Source organism: Lithobates pipiens, unplaced genomic scaffold (assembly GCF_037356315.1).
Source record: "Lithobates pipiens isolate NorthernLeopardFrog02 unplaced genomic scaffold, aLitPip1_a1.2 Scaffold_10, whole genome shotgun sequence".
Classification (NCBI taxonomy): domain Eukaryota; kingdom Metazoa; phylum Chordata; class Amphibia; order Anura; family Ranidae; genus Lithobates; species Lithobates pipiens.
Window position 1 is genome coordinate 212,602,075 of NW_027507686.1, and position 27,112 is coordinate 212,629,186.

Here is a 27,112-nt window from a genome sequence, read left to right on the forward strand (position 1 = left end):
TTGCACCCCCCATGCGACATTCAGGCTTGCCCCCCCATGCGACATCCAGCCTTGCCCTCCCACCAGGTGACAGACTTGCCCCGTGTGACATCCAGACTTGCCCCCCGTGACATCAAGACTGCCACCCCCGGGTGACATCCAGACTTGTCCCCCCCCCGTGACAGACTTGCCCGTGAGACATTCAGACTGCCCTCCCTGTGACAGACTTGCCCTGGTTGACATCCAGACTTGCCTCCCCCTTGTAACATCCAGACTGTCCCCCCCAATGCGGCATCCAGATTGCCCCCCCATGCGACATCCAGATTCCCCCCCCCCATGCGACATCCAGATTGCCCCCCCCATGCGACATGCAGATATCCCCCCCATGCGACATCCAGATTGCCCCCCCATGCGACATCCAGATTGCCCCCCCAATGCGACATCCAGATTGCCCACCCCAATGCGACATCCAGATTGCCCCCCAATGCGACATCCAGATTGCCCACCCCAATGCGACATCCAGATTACCCCCCAATGCGACATCCAGATTGCCCCCCCAATGCGACATCCAGATTGCCCTCCCCCAACAATACATCCAGATTGCCCCCCCAATGCGACATCCAGATTGCCCCCCCCGATGCGACATCCAGATTGCCCCGCCCCCCGATGCGACATCCAGATTGCCCCGCCCCCCGATGCGACATCCAGATTGCCCCGCCCCCCGATGCGACATCCAGGCTTGCCCCGCCCCCCGATGCGACATCCAGGCTTGCCCCGCCCCCCGATGCGACATCCAGATTGCCCCGCCCCCCGATGCGACATCCAGATTGCCCCGCCCCCCGATGCGACATCCAGGCTTGCCCCCCCGATGCGACAGACAGGCTTGCCCCCCTATGCGACAGACAGGCTTGCCCCACCCTATGCGACAGCCAGGCTTGCCCCACCCTATGCGACAGCCAGGCTTGCCCCACCCTATGCGACAGCCAGGCTTGCCCCACCCTATGCGACAGCCAGGCTTGCCCCACCCTATGCGACAGCCAGGCTTGCCCCACCCTATGCGACAGCCAGGCTTGCCCCACCCTATGCGACAGCCAGACTTGCCCCCCCTATGCGACAGCCAGGCTTGCCCCCCCCTATGCGACATCCAGGCTTGCCCCCCATGCGACAGCCAGGCTTGCCCCCCCTATGCGACAGCCAGGCTTGCCCCCCCTATGCGACAGCCAGGCTTGCCCCCCCCTATGCGACAGCCAGGCTTGCCCCCCACCCTATGCGACAGCCAGACTTGCCCCACCCTATGCGACAGCCAGACTTGCCCCACCCTATGCGACAGCCAGACTTGCCCCCCCTATGCGACAGCCAGACTTGCCCCTAGACTTGCCCCCCACGCGACATCCAGACTTGCCCCCCCATGCGACATCCAGGCTTGCCCCCCATGCGACATCCAGGCTTGCACCCCCATGCGACATCCAGGCTTGCACCCCCCATGCGACATCCAGGCTTGCACCCCCCATGCGACATCCAGGCTTGCACCCCCCATGCGACATCCAGGCTTGCCCTCCCACCAGGTGACAGACTTGCCCCGTGTGACATCCAGACTTGCCCCCCGTGACATCAAGACTGCCACCCCCGGTTGACATCCAGACTTGTCCCCCCCCGTGACAGACTTGCCCGTGAGACATTCAGACTGCCCTCCCTGTGACAGACTTGCCCTGGTTGACATCCAGACTTGCCTCCCCCTTGTAACATCCAGACTTGCCCCCCCCCCGCTGTGACATCCAGACTTGCCGCGCCCCCCCCCCCCCCCCCCCCGCTGTGACATCCAGACTTGCCACCATGTGACATCCAGACTGGCCACCATGTGACATCCAGACTGGCCACCATGTGACAGACTTGCCCGTGTGACATCCAGACTTGCCCCCCCTCCCCTATGTGACATCCAGACTTGCCCCCCCTCCCCTATGTGACATCCAGACTTGCCCCAACCTCCCCTATGTGACATCCAGACTTGCCCTCCCCCCTCCCCTATGTGACATCCAGACTTGCCACCCTCTCCCCTATGTGACATCCAGACTTGCCCCCTGTGAAATCAAGACTGCCACCCCCGGGTGACATCCAGACTTGCCCCCCGTGACAGACTTGCCCGTGAGACATCCAGACTGCCCTCCCTGTGACAGACTTGCCCTGGGTGACATCCAGACTTGCCTCCCCCTTGTAACATCCAGACTTGCCCCCCCAGTGTGACATCCAGACTTCCCCCCCGCTGTGACATCCAGACTTGCTCCCCCCCGCTGTGACATCCAGACTTGCTCCCCCCCCCGCTGTGACATCCAGACCTACTCCCCCCCCCCCGCTGTGACATCCAGACTTGCTCCCCCCCCCCCCCCCCCCCCGCTGTGACATCCAGACTTGCTCCCCCCCGCTGTGACATCCAGACTTGCTCCCCCCCCCGCTGTGACATCCAGACTTGCTCCCCCCCCCGCTGTGACATCCAGACTTGCTACCCCCCGCTGTGACATCCAGACTTGCTCCCCCAATATGTGACATCCAGATTGCCCCCCCTAAAGTGACATCCAGACTGGCCACCATGTAACATCCAGTCTGGCCACCATGTAACAGACTTGCCCCGTGTGACATCCAGACTTGCCCCCCCTCCCCTATGTGACATCCAGACTTGCCCCCCCTCCCCTATGTGACATCCAGACTTGCCCCCCCTCCCCGCTGTGACATCCAGACTTGCCCCCCTCCCCTATGTGACATCCAGACTTGCCCCCCCTCCCATATGTGACATCCAGACTTGCCCCCCCTCCCATATGTGACATCCAGACTTGCCCCCCCTCCCCTATGTGACATCCAGACTTGCCCCCCTCCCCTATGTGACATCCAGACTTGCCCCCCCTCCCCTATGTGACATCCAGACTTGCCCCCCCTCCCCTATGTGACATCCAGACTTGCCCCCTCCCCTATGTGACATCCAGACTTGCCCCCCCCTCCCCTATGTAACATCCAGACTTGCCCCCCCTCCCCTATGTGACATCCAGACTTGCCCCCCCTCCCCTATGTGACATGCAGACTTGCCCCCCCTCCCCTATGTGACATGCAGATTTGCCCCCCCTCCCCTATGTGACATGCAGACTTGCCCCCCCTCCCCTATGTGACATCCAGACTTGCTCCCCCCCCCGCTGTGACATCCAGACTTGCTACCCCCCGCTGTGACATCCAGACTTGCTCCCCCAATATGTGACATCCAGATTGCCCCCCCTAAAGTGACATCCAGACTGGCCACCATGTAACATCCAGTCTGGCCACCATGTAACAGACTTGCCCCGTGTGACATCCAGACTTGCCCCCCCTCCCCTATGTGACATCCAGACTTGCCCCCCCTCCCCTATGTGACATCCAGACTTGCCCCCCTCCCCGCTGTGACATCCAGACTTGCCCCCCCTCCCCTATGTGACATCCAGACTTGCCCCCCCTCCCATATGTGACATCCAGACTTGCCCCCCCTCCCATATGTGACATCCAGACTTGCCCCCCCTCCCCTATGTGACATCCAGACTTGCCCCCCCTCCCCTATGTGACATCCAGACTTGCCCCCCCTCCCCTATGTGACATCCAGACTTGCCCCCTCCCCTATGTGACATCCAGACTTGCCCCCCCCTCCCCTATGTAACATCCAGACTTGCCCCCCCTCCCCTATGTGACATCCAGACTTGCCCCCCCTCCCCTATGTGACATGCAGACTTGCCCCCCCTCCCCTATGTGACATGCAGATTTGCCCCCCCTCCCCTATGTGACATGCAGACTTGCCCCCCCTCCCCTATGTGACATCCAGACTTACCCCCCATTCCCTATGTGACATCCAGACTTGCCCCCCCTTCCCTATGTGACATCCAGACTTGCCCCCCTCCCCTATGTGACATCCAGACTTGCCCCGTGACATCAAGACTGCCACCCCCGGGTGACATCCAGACTTTTCCCCCCAGTGACAGACTTGCCCGTGAGACATCCAGACTGCCCTCCCTGTGACAGACTTGCTCTGGGTGACATCCAGACTTGACTCCCCCTTGTAACATCCAGACTTGCCCCCTCTCTGTGACATCCAGACTTGCCCCCCCGCTGTGACATCCAGACTTGCCCCCCCTCCCCTATGTGACATCCAGACTTGCCCCCCCTCCCCTATGTGACATCCAGACTTGCCCCCCCTCCCCTATGTGACATCCAGACTTGCCCCCCCTCCCCTATGTGACATCCAGACTTGCCCCCCCCTCCCCTATGTGACATCCAGACTTGCCCCCCCTCCCCTATGTGACATCCAGACTTGCCCCCCCTCCCCTATGTGACATCCAGACTTGCCCCCCCTCCCCTATGTGACATCCAGACTTGCCCCCCCCTCCCCTATGTGACATCCAGACTTGCCCCCCCTCCCCTATGTGACATCCAGACTTGCCCCCCCCTCCCCTATGTGACATCCAGACTTGCCCCCCCCTCCCCTATGTGACATCCAGACTTGCCCCCCCTCCCCTATGTGACATCCAGACTTGCCCCCCCTCCCCTATGTGACATCCAGACTTGCCCCCCTCCCCTACGTGACATCCAGACTTGCCCCCCTCCCCTACGTGACATCCAGACTTGCCCCCCCTCCCCTATGTGACATCCAGACTTGCCCCCCTCCCCTATGTGACATCCAGACTTGCCCCCCTCCCCTATGTGACATTCAGACTTGCCTCCCACCAGGTGACAGACTTACCCCGTGTGACATCCAGACTTGCCCCCTGTGACATCAAGACTTGCCCCCCCGTGACAGACTTGCCCGTGAGACATCCAGACTGCACTCCCTGTGACAGACTTGCCCTGGGTGACATACAGACTTGCCCCCCGTGACAGACTTGCCCGTGAGACATCCAGACTGCCCTCCCTGTGACAGACATGCCTTGGGTGACATCCAGACTTGCCTCCCCCTTCTAACATCCAGACTTGCCCCCCCCCCTCGCTGTGACATCCAGACTTGCCCCCCTCGCTGTGACATCCAGACTTGCCCGCCCCCCTCGCTGTGACATCCAGACTTGCCCGCCCCCCTCGCTGTGACATCCAGACTTGCCCGCCCCCCTCGCTGTGACATCCAGACTTGCCCGCCCCCCTCGCTGTGACATCCAGACTTGCCCCCCCCCCCTCCCTGTGACATCCAGACTTGCCCCCCCCCTCGTTGTGACATCCAGACTTGCCCCCCCCTCGCTGTGACATCCAGACTTGCCCCCCATGTGACATCCAGACTTGCCCCCCACCAGGTGACAGACTTGCCCCTTGTGACATCAAGACTTGTCCCCCCCCCCGTGACAGACTTGCCCGTGAGACATCCAGACTGCCCTCCCTGTGACAGACTTGCCCTGGGAGACATCCAGACTTGCCCCCCCCCGCTGTGACATCCAGACTTGCCGCCCCCCCGCTGTGACATTCATCCAGACTTGCCACCATGTGACATCCAGACTGGCCACCGTGTGACATCCAGACTGGCCACCGTGTGACATCCAGACTGGCCACCATGTAACAGACTTGCCCCGTGTGACATCCAGACTTGCCCCCCTCCCCTATGTGACATCCAGATTTGCCCCCTCCTCCCCTATGTGACATCAAGACTTGCCCCCCCTCCGCTATGTGACATACAGACTTGCCCTCCCCTATGTGACATCCAGACTTGCCCCCCATGTGACATCCAGACTTGCCCCCCATGTGACATCCAGACTTGCCCCCCATGTGACATCCAGACTTGCCCCCCCATGTGACATCCAGACTTGCTCCCCCATGTGACATCCAGACTTGCTCCCCCCATGTGACATCCAGACTTGCTCCCCCCATGTGACATCCAGACTTGCTCCCCCCATGTGGCATCCAGACTTGCTCCCCCCATGTGGCATCCAGACTTGCCCCCCCATGTGACATCCAGACTTGCTCCCCCCATGTGACATCCAGACTTGCCCCCCCCCATGTGACATCCAGACTTGCCCCCCACCAGGTGACATCCAGACTTGCCCCCCACCAGGTGACAGACTTGCCCCGTGTGACATTCAGACTTGACCCCCTGTGACAGACTTGCCCCGTGTGACACCCAGACTGCCCCCCCCCCTTGTGGCATCCAGACTTAGCCTCCCTACAGTGACAGACTTGCCCTGGGTGACATCCAGACTTGCCCCCTCCCTGGTGAAATCCAGACTTGCCCCCTCCCAGGTGAAATCCAGACTTGCCCCCTCCCAGGTGACATCCGGACTTGCCCCCCAAAAGACATCCAGACTTGCCACCCCCCCATATGTGACATACAGACTTGCCCCTACCAGGTGACATCTAGACTGCCCCCCCCCCGACAGACTTGGCCCCCGTGTGACATCCAGACTTGCCTACCCCTGTGACATGTAACCAGCCTGTGTCCCCCGTTGTCATGGAGATTATGTGCATGCTCACCTCCGCCAATCAGATGAAGACAGCATAACGAATTACCTGGCCGAGCGGCGCCATTTTGTTGCTGTTGGTGTGTCAGAACTCAGAAAGAGGGAGTGTGCATTTCGGAGACTGTTTTGAGAGGACACAGTGCCCTACAGAGGACAAACCGGAGACTACACCCCCCCCCCTTCTTCATAGCACATCTATTGGAGAGAAAGTAAGTGTCATATGACCGATGTCACCTGACGGGGGGCGGGCCCAGTGTCGGGATGGGGGCGGGCTGGTGTAATGATCCGTCATTGTTTTCTCTCCTCCTTTCTGGTCTGAGGGAAGAGAAATGCCAGGTAGTGACCCACCATACCCTCCGTGACAGGGGCCCCCCCAACACCCTCCCTGACAGGGGCCCCGACACCCTGCGTGACAGGGTCCCCCCAACACCCTCCCTGACAGGGGCCCCCACACCCTGCGTGACAGTGTCCCCCCCAACACCCTCCCTGACAGGGGCCCCGACACCCTGCGTGACAGGGTCCCCCCAACACCCTCCCTGACAGGGGCCCCCGACACCCTCCGTGACAAGGGGCCCCCCACACCCTCCGTGACAGGGGCCCCCCACACCCTCCGTGACAGGGGCCCACAATACCCTCCGTGACAGGGCCCCCCCACACCCTGTGTGATGTGGACCCAACACCCTGGTGACAGGGGCCCCCCCACACCTTGCATGATGTGCCCCTGACACCTTCCGTGACAGGGGCCCCCCCAACACCCTCCCAGACAGGGCCACCCCACACCCTCCATGACAGGGGCCCCCCCACACCTTGCATGATGTGCCCCCGACACCTTCCGTGACAGGGGCCCCCCCAACACCCTCCCAGACAGGGCCACCCCACACCCTCCATGACAGGGGCCCCCCACACCCTCCGTGACAGGGGCCCCCACACCCTGCGTGATGTGGCCCCCGACACCCTCCGTGACAGGGCCCCCCAACACCCTTCGTGACAGGGGCCCCCAACACCCTCCGTGATGTGGCCCCCCCACACCCTCCGTGACAGGTGCCCCCCACACCGTCCATGATAGGGGCCCCCCACACCCTGCGCGATGTGGCCCCCGACACCCTCCATGACAGGGGCCCCCCCAACACCCTCCGTGACAGGGGCCCCCACACCCTCTGTGACAGGGGCCCACAATACCCTCTGTGACAGGGGCCCCCGACACCCTCTGTGACAGGGGCCCCCGACACCCTCCGTGACAGGGGCCCCCCACACCCTCCGTGACAGGGGCACCCCCACACCCACCGTGACGGGCCCACCCACACCCTCCGTGACAGGGGACACCCTCCGTGACAGCGCTCCCCTGACACCCTCCTTGACAGGGCCCCCGACACCCACCATGACAGGGGCCCACAATACCCTCCTTGACAGGGCCCCCCCACACCCTGTGTGATGTGGCCCCCAACACCCTGGTGACAGGGGCCCCCCCAACACCCTCCCTGACAGGGGCCCCCCACACCCTGCGTGATGTGCCCCCGACACCCTCCGTGACAGGGGCCCCCCCAACACCCTCCCAGACAGGGGCCCCCCACACCCTCCATGACAGGGGCCCCCCACACCCTCCGTGACAGGGGCCCCCCACACCCTCCGTGACAGGGGCCTCCCACACCCTCCGTGACAGGGGCCCCCCACACCGCCCATGATAGGGGCCCCCCACACCCTGCGCGATGTGGCCCCCGACACCCTCCATGACAGGGGCCCCCCCAACACCCTCCGTGACAGGGGCCCCCACACCCTCTGTGACAGGGGCCCACAATACCCTCTGTGACAGGGGCCCCCCACACCCTGCGTGATGTGGCCCCCGACACCCTCCGTGACAGGGGCCCCCCCACACCCTCCGTGACAGGGGCCCCCCCACACCCACCGTGACAGGGGCCCCCACACCCTCCGTGACGGGCCCACCCACACCCTCCGTGACAGGGGCCCCCGACACCCTCCGTGACAGGGGACACCCTCCGTGACAGTGCTCCCCTGACACCCTCCTTGACAGGGCCCCCCGACACCCACCATGACAGGGGCCCATCCACATCCTCCGTGACAGGGGCCCCTGACACCCTCCGTGACAGGGGCCGCTGAGACCCTCCGCAACAGGGGCCCCCGACACCCGTGCCCCCCGACACCAACCGTGACAGGGCCCCCCGACTCCCTCCGTGACTTGGGCTCCCGACACCCTCCGTGACAGGGGCCCCCCGACACCCTCCATGACAGGAGCCCCCGACACCCTCCGTGACAGGAGCCCCGACACCCTCCGTGACAGGCCCCCCAACTTCCTTTATGACGGGCCCCCGACTCCCTCCATGACAGGGGCCCCCGACTCCCTTTATGACGGGCCCACCAACTTCCTTTATGACAGGGCCCCCCGACTTGCTCCATACAGGGGCCCCCGATTTCTTCCATGACAGGGGCCCCCAATTTCCTCCATGATAAGGGACCCCCGACACCCTCCATGACAGGGCCCCCCAACTTCCTCCATGATGTGCCCCTGACACCCTCCATGACAGGGGTCCCCCGACTTCCTACTTGACAGGGGTCCCCGATTTCCTCCATGACAGGAGCCCCTGACACCCTCCATGACAGGGGCCCCAAACTTCCTCCATGATAAGGGCCTCCCCGACACAGGAGCCCCCGTCTTCCTCCATGACAGGGGCCCCGACACCCTCCATACTGGGGCCCCCCGACTTCCTACCTGACAGGGGCCCCTGACTTCCTCCGTGACAGGGGCCCCAGACTGCCTCTGTGACAGGGGCCCCCCGACTGCCTCTATGACAGGGGCCCCCCGACTGCCTCTGTGACAGGGGCCCCCCGACTTCCTCCGTGACAGGGGCCCCCCGACTTCCTCCGTGACAGGGGCCCCCGACTTCCTCCGTGACAGGGCCCCTGACACCCTCCGTGACAGGGGCCCCCGACACCCTCCGTGACAGGCCCCCCAACTTCCTTTATGACGGGCCCCCGACACCCTCCATGACAGGGGCCCCCCCAACACCCTCCGTGACAGGGGCCCCCACACCCTCCGTGACAGGGGCCCACAATACCCTCTGTGACAGGGGCCCCCCACACCCTGCGTGATGTGGCCCGCGACACCCTCCGTGACAGGGGCCCCCCCACACCCTCCGTGACAGGGGCCCCCCCACACCCTCCGTGACAGGGGCCCCCCCACACCCATCGTGACAGGGGCCCCCACACCCTCCGTGATGGGCCCACCCACACCCTCCGTGACAGGGGCCCCCGACACCCTCCGTGACAGGGGACACCCTCCGTGACAGTGCTCCCCTGACACCCTCCTTGACAGGGCCCCCCGACACCCACCATGACAGGGGCCCATCCACATCCTCCGTGACAGGGGCCGCTGAGATCCTCCACGACAGGGGCCCCCGACACCCGTGCCCCCCCGACACCCACCGTGACAGGGGCCCCCCTGACACCAACCGTGACAGGGCCCCCCGACTCCCTCCGTGACTTGGGCTCCCGACACCCTCCGTGACGGGCCCCCCGACACCCTCCGTGACGGGCCCCCCGACACCCTCCGTGACGGGCCCCCCGACACCCTCCATGACAGGAGCCCCCGACACCCTCCATGACAGGAGCCCTCGACACCCTCCGTGACAGGAGCTCCGACACCCTCCGTGACAGGCCCCCCGACTTCCTTTATGACGGGCCCCCGACTCCCTCCATGACAGGGGCCCCCGACTCCCTTTATGACAGGCCCACCAACTTCCTTTATGACAGGGCCCCCCGACTTGCTCCATACAGGGGCCCCCGATTTCCTCCATGACAGGGGCCCCCAATTTCCTCCATAAGGGACCCCCGACACCCTCCATGACAGGGCCCCCCAACTTCCTCCATGATGTGCCCCTGACACCCTCCATGACAGGGGTCCCCCGACTTCCTACTTGACAGGGGTCCCCGATTTCCTCCATGACAGGAGCCCCTGACACCCTCCATGACAGGGGCCCCAAACTTCCTCCATGATAAGGGCCTCCCCCGACACAGGGGCCCCCGTCTTCCTCCATGACAGGGGCCCCGACACCCTCCATACTGGGGCCCCCCGACTTCCTACCTGACAGGGGCCCCTGACTTCCTCCGTGACAGGGGCCCCTGACTTCCTCCGTGACAGGGGCCCCAGACTGCCTCTGTGACAGGGGCCCCCCGACTGCCTCTGTGACAGGGGCCCCCCGACTTCCTCTGTGACAGGGGCCCCCCGACTTCCTCTGTGACAGGGGCCCCCCGACTTCCTCTGTGACAGGGGCCCCCCGACTTCCTCTGCGACAGGGGCCCCCCGACTTCCTCTGCGACAGGGGCCCCGACACCCTCCATGACAGGGGCCCCCGACACCCTCCGTGACAGGGCCCCCCGACACCCTCCATGACAGGAGCCCCAACTTCCTTTATGACGGGCCCCCGACACCCTCCATGACAGGGCCCCCCAACTTCCTCCATGATGTGCCCCTGACACCCTCCATGACAGGGGTCCCCCGACTTCCTACTTGACAGGGGTCCCCGATTTCCTCCATGACAGGAGCCCCTGACACCCTCCATGACAGGGGCCCCAAACTTCCTCCATGATAAGGGCCTCCCCCGACACAGGGGCCCCCGTCTTCCTCCATGACAGGGGCCCCGACACCCTCCATACTGGGGCCCCCCGACTTTCTACCTGACAGGGGCCCCTGACTTCCTCCGTGACAGGGGCCCCAGACTGCCTCTGTGACAGGGGCCCCAGACTGCCTCTGTGACAGCGGCCCCCCGACTGCCTCTGTGACAGGGGCCCCCCGACTTCCTCTGTGACAGGGGCACCCCGACTTCCTCCGTTAAAGGGGTCCCGACTTCCTCCGTGACAGGGGCCCCCGACACCCTCCGTGACAGGAGCCCCGACACCCTCCGTGACAGGCCCCCCAACTTCCTTTATGACGGGCCCCCGACTCCCTCCATGACAGGGACCCCCGACTCCCTTTATGACGGGCCCACCAACTTCCTTTATGACAGGGCCCCCCGACTTGCTCCATACAGGGGCCCCCGATTTCCTCCATGACAGGGGCCCCCAATTTCCTCCATGATAAGGGACCCCCGACACCCTCCATGACAGGGCCCCCCAACTTCCTCCATGATGTGCCCCTGACACCCTCCATGACAGGGGTCCCCCGACTTCCTACTTGACAGGGGTCCCCGATTTCCTCCATGACAGGAGCCCCTGACACCCTCCATGACAGGGGCCCCAAACTTCCTCCATGATAAGGGCCTCCCCCGACACAGGGGCCCCCGTCTTCCTCCATGACAGGGGCCCCGACACCCTCCATATTGGGGCCCCCTGACTTCCTACCTGACAGGGGCCCCCAATTTCCTCCATGATAAGGGACCCCCGACACCCTCCATGACAGGGCCCCCCAACTTCCTCCATGATGTGCCCCTGACACCCTCCATGACAGGGGTCCCCCGACTTCCTACTTGACAGGGGTCCCCGATTTCCTCCATGACAGGAGCCCCTGACACCCTCCATGACAGGGGCCCCAAACTTCCTCCATGATAAGGGCCTCCCCCGACACAGGGGCCCCCGTCTTCCTCCATGACAGGGGCCCCGACACCCTCCATATTGGGGCCCCCTGACTTCCTACCTGACAGGGGCCCCCAATTTCCTCCATGATAAGGGACCCCCGACACCCTCCATGACAGGGCCCCCCAACTTCCTCCATGATGTGCCCCTGACACCCTCCATGACAGGGGTCCCCCGACTTCCTACTTGACAGGGGTCCCCGATTTCCTCCATGACAGGAGCCCCTGACACCCTCCATGACAGGGGCCCCAAACTTCCTCCATTAAAGGGCCCCCCCGACACAGGGGCCCCCGTCTTCCTCCATGACAGGGGCCCCGACACCCTCCATACTGGGGCCCCCCGACTTCCTACCTGACAGGGGCCCCTGACTTCCTACCTGACAGGGGCCCCCGACTTCTTCCGTGACAGGGCCCCCCCGAATTCCTCCATGACAGGGGGCCCCCCGAATTCCTCCATGACAGGGGGCCCCCACGACACCCTCCATGACTGGGGGCCCCACAACACCCTCCATGACAGGGGCCTCCCCGACTTCTTCCCTGACAGGGGCCCCCCCGACTTCCTCCATGACAGGGCCCCTCCATGACAGGGGCCCCCCTCCTCCCAGCGCAAATTCCCCCAATCCCTCCTAGAACACTGGAAAGGGACACCCCATTACATGAAAGGATTACATGAGAGAACAATTTAGGGCACTTTCACACTGGGGGGGGGTATCGGCGGTAAATTGCCGCTATTTTTTAGTGTGAAAGTCGCCTCAGATTTCTCATCTCCCCCTTTACTTCGGAGTCGTCTGTTTATAAATCACTATTAATATTCTGCTGTGTTCATAGCAATCGCTGCACATTGACAGATGAATCCTCCGTATTTTATACATTCATCTCCACCTTCTTTTCATATATTTATTACTGTTATCAGCACCTAAAGTGCTCTGGATTGTATTATATGAATTCTCACGTGTTGGATATTTATTTGCTCATTATTGTCACATTATTGGAATCGCCATTAATTACATCCTTGTACACCGATGTCATGTCAGCTTTGATGCATCAATTCATTTGCCAATCACTACAGCAGCCCCTCCATTCCATATATATACCAATCACATTACATACCCATAAGATATCGGGGGCCTGCGGCAGCGGGTCACTTTTCATCATTATATCTAATTCAAAGTGGGAGTATCCTCTACACAGTTATATGCCCCCCCACCAACTCACATCCCACCCCTATCCCCCCTCCTAGCAGAAATCTACCCCCCAATCCCTCCTCCTAGAACAAATCCCCCAAATCACTAATCCACCCAGTCCCTCCTCCTTGCAAAAATCCTCCCAATCCCTCCTTCTAGCAATAACCCCCCCAATCCATTCTCCCAGGACAAATCCCCCCAACCCCCATCCTAACACAAATCCTCCCCAATCCCCCCTTCTAGCAATAACCCCCCAATCCATTCTCCCAGCACAAATCCCCCCAACCCCCATCCTAACACAAATCCTCCCCAATCCCCCCTTCTAGCAATAACCCCCCCAATCCATTCTCCCAGGACAAATCCCCCCAACCCCCCCTCCTAACACAAATCCTCCCCAATCCCCCCTTCTAGCAATAACCCCCCAATCCATTCTCCCAGCACAAATTTCCCCCACTCCCAGCACAAATCCCCCCCAACCCCCACTCCCAGCACAAATCCCCACTCCCAGCACAAATCCCCCCCCAACCCCCACTCCCAGCACAAATCCCCCACTCCCAGCACAAATCCCCCCCCAACCCCCACTCCCAGCACAAATCCCCCCCCAACCCCCACTCCCAGCACAAATCCCCCACTCCCAGCACAAATCCTCCCCCAGCCCTCACTCCTAACACAAATCCTTCCCCCTAGCAAAAAAAATCCCTAAATCCCTTCTTCAAGAGCAAATCCCCCCACAAATCCACAACCCCCTCCAAATTACCCCTTTCCTAGCACACATTCTTCCTCCCTACCCAAATCTCCCCCAGAAGAAATTTCCCCCTCTTAGCAGAAATTCCCACACCCTTAGGGCAAACATTCCCCGTCCGGCTCATATCCCCCAAAACTGCCCTAGCACATATCCCCCCTATTTCTCCTTCTATCAAATACACTCCCCATCCTGATTACACCTCACAGCACAGATAAATGCCCATCCCCCTTCTCCACAAACTTTTACCCCCCCCCCTCCCCTCCTCCATTGTGTACAATTTCCCTGTGACCTTCCCCTCCTCATCCTCTCCTGTCACTACAGCGCTCCTCCAGCACATGAGACAGGATTGCTCTTAGATGACATTGGGCTGTACACACACAGTGTGATTACCGCCCCCCATCCACATTTCCTGCTGCCAGTGTTCTGTCTAGAAGTGCCCCCCCATGGAATAGTGCCCACGCATGCGCAGGACGGAGCCGCACTTCAGCAGATTTGCCGATCACCTGGAGTGATGTGACCAGGGTGTCGTAGGTGGCATCTCTCGATGTGAGATACAATTTCAGGGCCACAATTGAAACCTATACAAACAGCGGGGGGAGACTGTAGTTCTCACATTGTGCCTCGCTGTTTCGGGCGGCTTTACAGCGTGCTGATGGTGCGGTTTTGTCTGTGTTGCAGGCGGGTTTGCTGTGTTGAACGGCCGGTTTTGCCTGTGGGAAAGGTCGGGTTGCAACACAGGCAAAACCAGCTCTTCAACACACACTAGCCGCCCTCCAGCAGCAGCGATGCACAATCTGAGAACTACGGTCTCCCCCGCTGTTTGTATAGATTTAAATTGTGCCTGTGAAATGGTATCTCCCATCGAGAGACACCTCCTACGGTGTGCGCATGCGCTCTGATTACGTCAGCCCATCTGACCGGCAAATCAGCTGCTGTGCTGTTCCTTACGGCGCATGCGCAGTACATACCGGGCACTATTTGATGGGGGGGCACTTCTCAACAGAACACCAGGAGATGAGCAGCCGTTGGAGGAGATAGGGGGGCGGTAATCAAAGTGTGTGTGTACAGTCCGATGCCATCTCTCCACTCTGCCACTTCTCCTCTCACTGCTGCAGGATGCCACTGCCTTTTCCCAGCTCTGAGTGCGGGCGATGGTGGGGGGGGATCAGTGGCCAATCAGGCATCACATCAAACGGAGGGCACAACAGAAATCTGGGTGTAAATCAGCACCCCCCCGGATCCAGCCATGTCTGTGCCTTTCCCACACCTAGGCAACCCTAGGTGTGAGGAGTGGGGGGGGGGGGGTGTGTGTGTGAGGAGTAGAGAGGGGGGGTGTGTGAGGGGTAGAGAGGGGGGGTGTGTGAGGGGTAGAGAGGGGGGGTGTGTGAGGGGTAGAGAGGGGGGGTGTGTGAGGGGTAGAGAGGGGGGGTGTGTGAGGGGTAGAGGGGGGGGTGTGTGAGGGGTAGAGAGGGGGGTGTGTGAGGGGTAGAGAGGGGGGTGTGTGAGGAGTAGAGAGGGGGGGGTGTGTGAGGGGTAGAGAGGGGGGTGTGTGAGGAGTAGAGAGGGGGGTGTGTGAGGGGTAGAGAGGGGGGGTGTGTGAGGGGTAGAGAGGGGGGTGTGTGAGGAGTAGAGAGGGGGGTGTGTGAGGAGTAGAGAGGGGGGTGTGTGAGGAGTAGAGAGGGGGGGTGTGTGAGGGGTAGAGAGGGGGGTGTGTGAGGAGTAGAGAGGGGGGTGTGTGAGGGGTAGAGAGGGGGGGTGTGTGAGGGGTAGAGAGGGGGGGTGTGTGAGGGGTAGAGAGGGGGGGTGTGTGAGGAGTAGAGAGGGCACAACTAACGTATGCGTTCTCTTCTGCGTGCGAGCTCGGCGGGTTACCTAAAAAAAATAATTTTCTTCTTTATTTTACTTGTACTCTGTCCTTTTAAAAACAGTGATAGAAAAAAAGCATGACAGGACCCCCTAAATGTGAGTTCTGGGGGTCAAGCAGACCTCAGATATCACATTTACACTTAAATGTCTTTTTTTATTTACAAAAAAATCCCCTTTTAAGACCATTAGGGGGAAGTGACCTTTGAAGTCTCTTCCGCCATCCAATGGTATGGAGCAGAGTGGGGGCATCTTTCCCTCACGTGGCATCCAGCCTCACAGGGAAGAGGACGCGATCGTCTCTGCCACTACAGACGGCTCTGGTAAGCGGTGGAGATGGCCGCAGCACGGCGGGGGGCCCTTCTCCCTCTGATGATAAAAGTGATCTTGCGACAAATCCACCGCAGAGACCACTTTTATCCGAAAGCTGACCGCCCGCTGTTGAAGAGGATACCAGGGTTATGGCATTCCCAATGGTATGCCCACAGGGTGAGCCTGGGCACATCCTAATCACCACGTGCGGCACATATTCCCCTGTTTTACTGACACTGGTCACTGCCCTATTGACACCATCCATGATTTCATGTTTTAATATGTTTGTTTACATTTATTTCTAAACGTCTGTGTATACACACACTATATTATCAAAAGTATTGGGACACCTGCCTTTACATGAAATTTAATGGCATCCCAGTCTTATTCCGTAGGGTTCAATATTGAGTTGGCCCACCCTTTACAGCTATAACAGCTTCAACTCTTCTGGGGAGGTTGTCCACAAGGTTTTGGAGTGTGTCTATGGGAATGTTTGACCATTCTTCCAGAAGAACATTGGTGAGGTCAGGCACTGATGTGGACGAGAAGTCCTGGCTCGCAGTCTCTGCTCTAAATCATCCCCAAGGTGTTCTATCGGGTTGGGGTCGGGACTTTTATATATTAAAAAAAACAAAGTTGTCATGAAATACCACCAAAATAAGATGTATTGAACCTGCCAGGTGTCAGGGGATCAAGGGCACCACACCCAAAGAGATATATACAAATGTAGCGCTAACCCCCGAAGAAGCTGCTGGTTAGATTGGGCCACGGGGTGTCCCGTGGTAGATGGCCCAGTAACTTGAGAGACTGACGACAGATCCACTTAAATGGATTTTATTTGCAAAAACCGTAGACAATGAACAGTCTCTTAACATGGGATCAGAGGGTTGGAAAGGAAGTTCAGGTACTCTTATGCCGCGTACACACGATCAAACAATCCCCCCGTGTGTAGCCTCAGGCGGACTTTTTTTTACCCAAAAGTACGGCGGGCTTAGAAAGTCGTTTTGCAGTCCAATCTTTCCGTCGGACTCGCATTTCGGCGGACAATCCGGCCGTGCGTGTGCCAGTCCGCCGTACTTTTGAAATGAATTGACTTTTCCCGCCCGGAGAAAAGTCCGCTCATTTTGAGCGCGTCTCCAGGTAGCCGGGGCCAGCGAAGGAGGCGTCACTGACTACAACCCCCCCCACTGACTACAACCCCCCACTCTGTCCTCTGTCCATGATATACTGTTATAGCGCCATCAATTTACACAGCACTTTACATATACAGTAAAACCTTGGTTTGAGAGCATTTTGCAAGACAAGCAAAATGTTTTAAATAAACTGTTTCCACGCCTATATCCATTGAGGTTCTTCGATCCTTGGTGTGTAATCACCGACAAGCCTGAAAAACTGCCACTGTGCCGCCCATCTCCCCAGCACTTACCTTGTCTCGGGTGGTTAGCCGGTGACGGTGATGTTCGGTGTCCCCCATTTCTTCCCTGACCCTGATGTCTTCTCCAGCCTTCTCCTCCTCTGCTATGATTGGACACCTATCACATGTCCAATCACAGAGCCTGTCGTTTCAACAAATCAGGTGACAGGTAACACAAACCCTGCGCACCTGATTGGCTGATAGGGGGTTCAATGTTAGCAAAATGAATCCCTTTGTTTTGCTAACATACAGCTGAGTTTTTGGGTGCCTATTAGAGCCGACGGTGGGGATTAGAGCGGTGCCAGGAGACAGGGGGGATTGGCATAGCTCCTGTGCCCTTTATGAACACACCGCCGCTGGTGCCATGCAATTTTGCTCTCCAACTGTTAGGAGAGCAGCTAGACTCAAAATCAGTTTACTACAGCAGATCAGGCAGCATTTGAGATTGGTTGCCAGAGAATACAGCACATCATTACCACTCAATAACTGGTTGCTAGAGGAAACCGCACACATTACAGCTGCTTTGTTGCTAATAGTTACTGCACATTACGGCTCACTGATTGGTTGCTATAGGTCAGGGATCCTCAAACTACGGCCCTCCAGCTGTTGGAGCTACGCATCCCATGAGGCATTGTAAAACTCTGACTTTCACAGACATGACTAGGCATGATGGGAATTGTAGTTTCTGAACAACTGGAGGGCCGTAGTTTGAAGACCCCTGCTATTGGTTACTGTGCATCATTACCACTTAATGGTTGCTAGAGATAACAGCACATCATTAAAGCTCACTGCTTGGTTGCCTGTGACATCTCCAGTAGGCACTGCAGCAAGGTCTATATCCTGGCAGTGGCTCAGCAACACATCTTCTCACTCTTCCAGTCTCCCCCACATAGTATTCGCTTGGTGTTTTTTCAGCAGCTCAGTCTCTCACGGGGGGGACTGTAACTGTACTGCTGTACCGCTCACCAGGGGTCAAGTGCTGGGGAAAAAAGTGTGGGAATTCTCACCCAAGATCCACTCCCCCACCAAAAAAAATAAAAATAAATAAAGGTACGCTCATATGCATATATATTTCACAGAAAATACAGTACATTTATTGTAAAGTGCCAGTTTACAAATACAAAATAAGTTAACTTGTCAAACACAATGGGTGATGATCTTTCCCTCGCAGGGAATTTCTAACACAAATACACCCTGTTCCAAATTCAAATACAGCAAATTAGAAAATATCACACAAACTGGAATAACGTTGCCCTTGCCGTGCAAGATTATCGGCAACGGATCAAAAAACTCACGGATCAGATCGTTCCTCAGATCAGAGTCACGGATCGGATCTTTTTTCGGATCAGCAAATAATAATTGAATTTGCGAAAACCTGTGAAAAATGTCACCACCATATAGTCCCCACTGCAATATACATCTCCCCTACTGTAATATCCACGTCATCTCCCCCAATAATATTTTGGCTGAGCATGGATGGGTATGGCTGGGTATTAGCAGAATATGTATTGGCAGGGTAAGTATTGGCAGGGTATTGCAGAGTATTGGCAGGATATGGCAGATTATTGCTGGGTATTGCAGATTATTGGCAGGGCATTGCAGGGTAAGTATTGCAGAGTCTTGGCAGGGTAAGTATTGCAGAGTAAGTATCCGCAGGGTATGTATAGCAGAGTATTGGCGGAGGGGTAATGCAGAGTATTGGCGGAGGGGTAATGCAGAGTATTGGCGGAGGGGTAATGCAGAGTATTGGCGGAGGGGTAATGCAGAGTGCTAGTGACTAACCTGGTTTACTTCTCGCTCGGGAGAGAACTGGGTAGAGGGGAGGGAGGAGACAGTCCGTATGCCAGCGGCGTGTGTCTGCCGCTGGCTGCGCTGGAGGCCGCATGCGCACTGCCCACTGACTCCGTGCGTGCCCACGTGTACGGCCGATGTCATGTGACCGGTTGCTAGACGTGGAGCGGCCCTAGCCTAGCAACCAGTCACTGACTCGGGCGGCAGAGGAGCGGCAGACTACGCACGAGCGGCGGGCTACTCGGGCTGCTAATGGGAACGGCGTTCCCGTTGTGGAAATAGTACGGGAACGCTGTTCCCATGCGTTCCCACAGGACTCCAGCCCTGCCGCTCACCAACTCTCCCATAACACTGCGCCATCCTGGTGAATTTTTGCCTGGGCAAATCTTGCTCCCTTTACAAAAAGCAGGGTTGAGTTCAGGCCCCGTGGACTTTGGTGAATAGGCCATTCCTTGAGACTACATGTCCCATTCATGCCTCTCAAGTCTATTCTGATTGGCAGCTCATTCTTCTTAGCTGGAGGGAGGGGGAAGAGTGAGCGAGCAGTGATTAGACAGGGCTGGTGCTGACAGGAGGGGGGGGGCAGGAGGTTGCGAGCACACAGACAACCTGCAGCTGCGCCTTTTCCCTGTGATAGCACAGCAGACCCGAGACCTGTAATGCCTGTGCAGCGGTGTGAGGGGAGAGCGCTCAGCTACACTGATATGATAGGGAGGCAGCATGGGCCCCTGTAGCTATGAGCAGCCCTGGGCTCAAGGGGCAGCTGCTTTGGTCCCCACAAAAATAACTGGGCCCGGGGCAGCTTCTCCTTTTGCCCCGCCTGACTGGATCTCTTCGCACACACCTTAGCCTGCTCAGGCCACATACCTCTGGTACACTTTTCCCTGCTCATACCACACCCTGGCTTGGAGTTAGCGGAACACACTTTCACCCTGAATCTGATGGAGCCAATGCACCTCGTTAATATGTGGCCTGCAGTATACCCTTTTAATGCTGCAGAGGATGCATGAAAAAGACCATTTAAACAGCCTTGCAAATACCACACACAATGTCTGCTGGACTGAATAGAAAATAAATAAAAAAAGACACATTAACAAAACCATAATTGTGTTTTAATGTTTTTTTTTTTTTTTTTTTGTTAAACAAATATATTATAATGGAGTCAATATCAGCAAATTGAGTTATATACTGTAAATAAATGGGAAAAAAATGTCATTTTTCACACACAAGCAGTGGGGGGAAAAAATTAAGAGAGCAAGAAAATAAAGATTAATAAAAGTTGAAAATACTACTGGGGTAATGGGGGGGAGGGGGTGGGGGTGTTTGAACCAAGAGTTGCACTATAAACGTTAGTCCTTTAAAAAAACGAATAAAAAAAGCAGGGGGGGGGGCTAGAAATACATCTGGACGTCCATTTGTTTTCATTGAAAAAAAATCAAAAATGAATCTCCTGATGTAATAAAGAATATACAAAATCTAGAAATAATATGGCTTTAGTGCCTGCCCCAGATATTTAACCTGAATAGATCCCCAAGCAAAATACAGAATTAAAGTGCTTTGTAATATTAACCCCTTCAGATCCACATTATAGCCAAATGACGGCTACATTGTGGACCTACATTGCCAGGAGGCCATCAATAGACGTCCCCCCCCCCGCACTGTGATCACCGAGTCAATGAGAGGAGCGCGAGGAGAAAAAATAGCCAATCACTGGCTTCTGTGCAAAGGACATCAGACCCGAAGAGGAAGATGCACAGCCATCTCATCTGTGCCCACCAGTGCCGCCTGCCAGTGCCCACAGTGGCACGAATAACACAAATCAGTGCCATCTATCAATGCTCACTAGTGATGCCAATCAGTGCCATCTACCAGTGCCCATCACTACCACCCATCAGTGCCACCTATTAGTACCCCTTCTCAGTGCCCACCAGTGCCACCTATCAATGCCCTTCAGTGCCACCTTATCAGTTCCCATCAAAGCAGTTTTATCATTTGTACATCAATGAAGGAGAAAAATTTCCAGTTGTCAACATTTTATAACAAAATATATATGTATATAAGGTATATATATATTACCATTATCATTGAACGTAAAGAAAATCCCACATTTTGGGGTGTCCCCAGAAAAGTAATTGAGAGGAAATCTTCCAATGGGGACACCAGTTCTGGTCGCTTGGGGATCCCCAAGGGATTCCCTTAAAGCGATAGTAAACTGCAGTAAAAACAAAACAAAAAAAACTTCCCCCTGTAAGGCAATGTCATAATGTGCTAGTATGTCCCGCATACTAGCACATTAACAGAGACTTACCTTAAAACAAAGCCATGCAATGGCGCACTTTCACTGCTGACAGGACTTCCATCTTCATCCGGCCCCCCGGGTTCATGGCCTCTGGGTATATGAGTGGCCAGGGGCGCTATGATGTCACTCCCGCCCATGCGCATAGGAGCCACCATTTATGGCATGGGCTCTGACGGTCTGGCACTGTATGCTTCCTCTCACATCCTGTTTGGCTATGAGACAGGAAGTGAGGGAAAATCTCCAAAATGGGACACAGATGGTGAAAACAAATACTAATAATAATAATAATAAAAAATCTGGCAGGGGTTATGACCCTCTCTTGCTCTATCCAAAAATAAAACGTTTTACCTATACTTCCATTTTTAAATAGGGTTGCCCCAATACCACTTTAAGACGGAGTACAAGTAGTGATCATTTTTTTTTTTATAAAATTCTTGCTGATACCGATTGCTGATACTTTTTTTATGTCATGTGACAGTGACACTAATATGCAGTACTGATGGGCACCAATAGGTGGCACTGATGAGGTGTGGACTTTGTAGGGCAGCTACAGCACTGGAAACAGGTTACATATTTCACCCTAAAATAAGGCGACCAGATTTTTAAAATGAAATACGGGAACATATTTTTTTTTTTTTTTTTTTACTAGTAATGGCAACAATCAGTGACTCATAGCGGGACTGCGATATTGCGGTGGACAAATCATACACTAATGCCACTTACACACGACTGGTTTTCCCGTCGGAATAAACTCCAAAGGTTTTTCAGACGGAAAATCGTGTGTCTTGCCTACACACAATCTCACCAAAGTCCGACCGCCTAGAACGCGGTGACGTGCCACACATACGGTGGGACTAGAAAAGGGAAGTTCAATAGCCAGTAGCCAATAGCTGCCGTCTCGTACTTGCTTCAGAGCATGCGTCGTTTGTGGAACAGCAAACAGACGAGGGTTTTCCCCATAGCAATTGGTTCCGCCGGAAATATTTAAAACTATTTTCTATTTCTAGGTCCGTCAGAATTTTCGAAAAAAAAATTAAAAGTCAGTTGAGGCCCACACTCGATGGGAATATCCGATGAAAAGATTCCGTCTGACTTTTTCTGTCGGACATTCCACTCGTGTGTACGCGGTATTAGTGACACTTTTGACACTTTGTGGGAACCAGTGACACTGATACAGCGATCAGTGCTAACAATATGTACTGAGAGAGAGCCCCATGTAATCTCTTCTGACAGCAGCAATGTGTGGTTTGTTTCTCCCTGCAAAGCAGGAAGTAGAAAACAGCACAGAGCACACACAGTACCACACGTTGGTCACACGTTTAACCCTTTGATCGCCCAAGTTGGTAAACCCTTCCCTGCCAGTGTCATTAGTACAGTGACAGTGCATATTTTTAGCACTGATCACTGTATTGGTGTCACTGGTTCACAAAAATGTGCTTGTAAGGTGTCCAGTTTTAAAGCTGCAATCTCCCAGTCCCGATATGAGTCCCTGATCACCGCCATTACTAGTAAAAAAAAAGAAATAAAAAAAATTCCATAAATATATCCCATAGTCTGTAAACACAAATAACTTTTGTGCAAACCAATCAATATTCGCTTATTGGGATTTTGTACCAAAAATATGTAGCAGAATTCATATTGGCCTCAACTGATAATGAAATGTGATTTTTTTTTTTTTTTTTTTTTTTATCGGATGTGTTTAAGGCTGGGTTCACACCAGTGCGATGCAGAAACCCTGCGAGTTCCCGCATCGCACCCGACTCGCACAGCACTTCACATTGCCATATGCGAACCACTCTGAGTGTCAATATAATGTTAATGACGCCCCCATTTCAGCTGGCATACCGCACTGCAAACTGTCAGTTTGGCCATGAATCGGATCGCATAGGTGTGTGCGATTCAATTCTTGTGCAGACCAGCAGACCAAAAATAGTTTCCTGTGCGAGTTTGGTCCGAATGCGACTATCTGTATGGCTGAAATCGCATCGCATGGACATTGCATGTGAATTGCACTGCAGTGCGGTGAAAATCACATGCGATCTCACACAGCGAACCAGTGTGAATCGGCCCTTATAGCACAAAGCAAAAAATATTTATTTGTTCCAAAATTGTCTTTTTTTTTCTATCTATCTTGTTTCTAGAGCAAAAAAACAAAAAGCAGAGGTGATCAAATACCACCAAAAGAAAGCTGTATTTGTGGGGGGGGGGGGGGGAAGGACATTTTATTTGGGTACAGAGTCGCATGACCGTGCAATTGTTAGTTAAAATAAGGCAGTGCCATATCGCAAGAAATGGCTCGGTCATTAAGGGGGGGGGTGGGGTAAATCTTCCGGACCTGAAGTGGTTAATGTCCGAAATATATATATATAAAAAAAACGTAATTCACACCACATTCAGTCCAGTGCATTTTTCCCCCAAACGCATTAGAAAGTAGGTTATATGATTTCCAATGACATAGGTCCCCCCAGTGCAGTGCCCTGGGGCTTTCCAGTTCCAGGAAAAATTTTTTTGCTACACTGGAAGGCAATAAAACGCATAGAAAACTGCACTGGAATGCATCAAAAATGCACCGGACCCCAGTACAGTAAAAAACTGAAAAAAAAAAAGAAAAAAGCATCTGGAAGTGCATCAAACACACACCGGAACGCACCAAAAACGCATTAAACACATTCATGCAAAACACATGCGGAAGGCGTTTTTGCAGAGTGAAGCAGCCCTAAGTGTTCCTGACATCTCCTTACATATGTCACCGTTATTTCCCACTTCAATCGTCTTCATTGGAATATAACATGAAATGTACCTGAAGAGTAAATAAAGGAACTCGGGAAGCACACAAACGTTTTGGCCCCTCCCACATGATCGGCGTGCTCTGATCTGTGCGTTTTTCAGGTGGATCTGAGCGGGCCCCCCATTGACTCCTATGGGGAGACGGATGTCTGCAGAGATGTGTCCCCCGACACCCACCTGCCATCCGAGCCGCTAAAAACAGACGTATGGCGACACGTTCAGCCAGCCGCCTGATTGGATGTCATCTATTGCAGCTTAACGATCAGTAGATGTGGTGGCTGTATTCGTTTTCTTTTCTTAAGTGCTCTTTCACATAGACGTGTCCGTGTACGGACTCTGCGTTGCTCAGTAGGGATCGCTCCGTTGATCCCCGCTCAGCAGGTGGATAACAGCTCCATCTCTGTACACTGTGCAGGACAGACCTATCAGAGCTCCGCTCTCCCCTATGGGGGATGGGATGAAGATAGACTGTAGAGTTCGTCTTCATCTGATCCGCCAGATGGATGGAAAATAGGGTTTCCATCCGTCTGACTTCAGCGGGTCGGATGTCGGTGGACATGTCACCGCTGACATCCGACCCTCCATAGACCTGTATGGATCCTCTGTTCAGGTCCCCCTAAAAAACTGACAGGAGGACCTGAGCGGTCCGCCCGTGTGAAAGGGACCGAAGGCTTTTCCCCTTGGTAATCTGGCCAGTAACACACCTCCTGTACTAGACTGCCCCCACTCTGGATGAAGGAGCACAGGGGGCACATCTTAGGACAGAAGCATTGTTGGTCTGGGGGGAGGGGGGATTAGATGTACTAGCAGATTTACATACACTACCAAATTGGAGCCAATCTCCAGGTCACACTTTAGACTCACAAGCAGTTAGAACGACAGATTTTTTGGGATAAAGGTTTTACACAAATAAATAAAAGAGCTGATCACTGCAATCACCTATCAGTGGCACATGGTTTGGCTCAACCCTCTAACTGCTACATCTGCACGACAGCTTGTTTTGCTGATAAAAAAACAGACTTCTTCCAGGAGGATGACATGGAGGGGATAGAAATGTCCAGCTGAACGCATAAAATTTCACACCAACAATTCAAATATCAGCAAAAGTAATACAGGAAGTACTTATTGGGAATTGGTCATCCGATTCAGGTGGTGCTAAACACGGGGGGGGGGGGATAGTGAGCACTGAGGTGGGTGATGGGGGGCAGATGAGTGAATACAGGGGTGTTGATTGGGGAAGGGGAGGTGATGAGTAAACAGGTGGGGGGTAAGATAGATGAGTGAACATGGGGGGTTAGTGAGCATGGATGGGGAGGGGGGTGATGGGGCAGATGAGTGAATGGGGGGTTAGCGAACAAGGAGGGGGGGTGATGGAGGGGTAGATAAGTGAACACGGAGGGGGGAGTTATGAGGGGTAGATGAGTGAACACAGAAGGGGGTTGATGAGGGGTAGATGTTACACCCACCAGAGTTTTGCATTTTAGACGTATTTATAACAGTAAAGTTAGTTTCTATAGTGAAATACAGGACTTAGAACGTCTGACTGCTTAGATGTTGAATTTTAAAAGCAGCGAAGTTCTGTCAGATTAGCAAACCTATGAGCTCCCGTATTTCACTGCGATTTTCAGCGACTGATGGCAAATAACCACAATTTTTATCATTTTTATTGATATTTATCGCTATTACTAACCCTTATTAGAATATTATCATTAATTTTGTAGTTTTTTGCAGGTATACAGACTTTCAACAAGATGCCTCGGCCTTCACGTCCCAGATCCCGGCGAAGGCGCTCACGCCAGGACAGCGAAGAATCACCAATCGCCCACAGGACGCGATCCAGAGCCCCACATCAGCGGAGACAGGAGGCAGGCCCACCCAGGAACAGGAGCCGTTCGCCGAGAGACCGCGACAGGGTGGCTGAACATCTTCCAGCACCGCCGCCGGCCATGGAGCTGCGTGGCGAGGAGGAGGTGAGATGTACAATTTGTCTTCTAGGGTATGAACCTGGAGAAGACACGGCCATTCTGACCTGTGGTCACGAGTTCTACATGGGCTGCATCCAATATTGGATCGAGCAAAGCGCAACCTGTCCACTGTGCCGTGCTCTTATTCCCATCCCCCAGCAGGACCAGCAGGACCAGCAGGACCACGGAATCCGCTTTAACATTGTCATCGATGAGGGGCTCAACGACAGGTTTGAGATTGAGCTTGATGAAAATGAGTATGCGTTGTACTTTAACATGCAACACCTGATGCTTCACTTTCAGAATTTTGAAGAGGATGATGAGGACGATGAGGACGATGAGTATGGGTGGTAATGTGGTAATGATCCCTATAGAGCAGGGCTCAACAAATCCCAGGCGCCAGGTCACCATTTCAACTAGAAATTGTGCCCCGGGGCCTGGGCTTTTGTCAGTGACAGGTGCCCCTGCTACAGGGCGGGCTGTGGGGTCTTGACCGGGAAAGTGGAGGTGCCTTGCAGGCCTCGTAGGCCCTCCACACACAGAGCACTGTCTGGTAAAGTGATTAGCGGCAGGAGTGGGGATGGAGCAGGAAGGGAGCAACGCAACAGCCGCTGACATGGCGAGAGCTTCCTCCTCCCTTCTTCACACTCTGTTGGCAGAGCAGTGCCACGGTGTGAAATTGTATGGAGAGAGAGAGGAGCTGTCAAAATTGAGGTTGAATGTCGGGGTGGGCGGGACCCGGGATGGGCGAG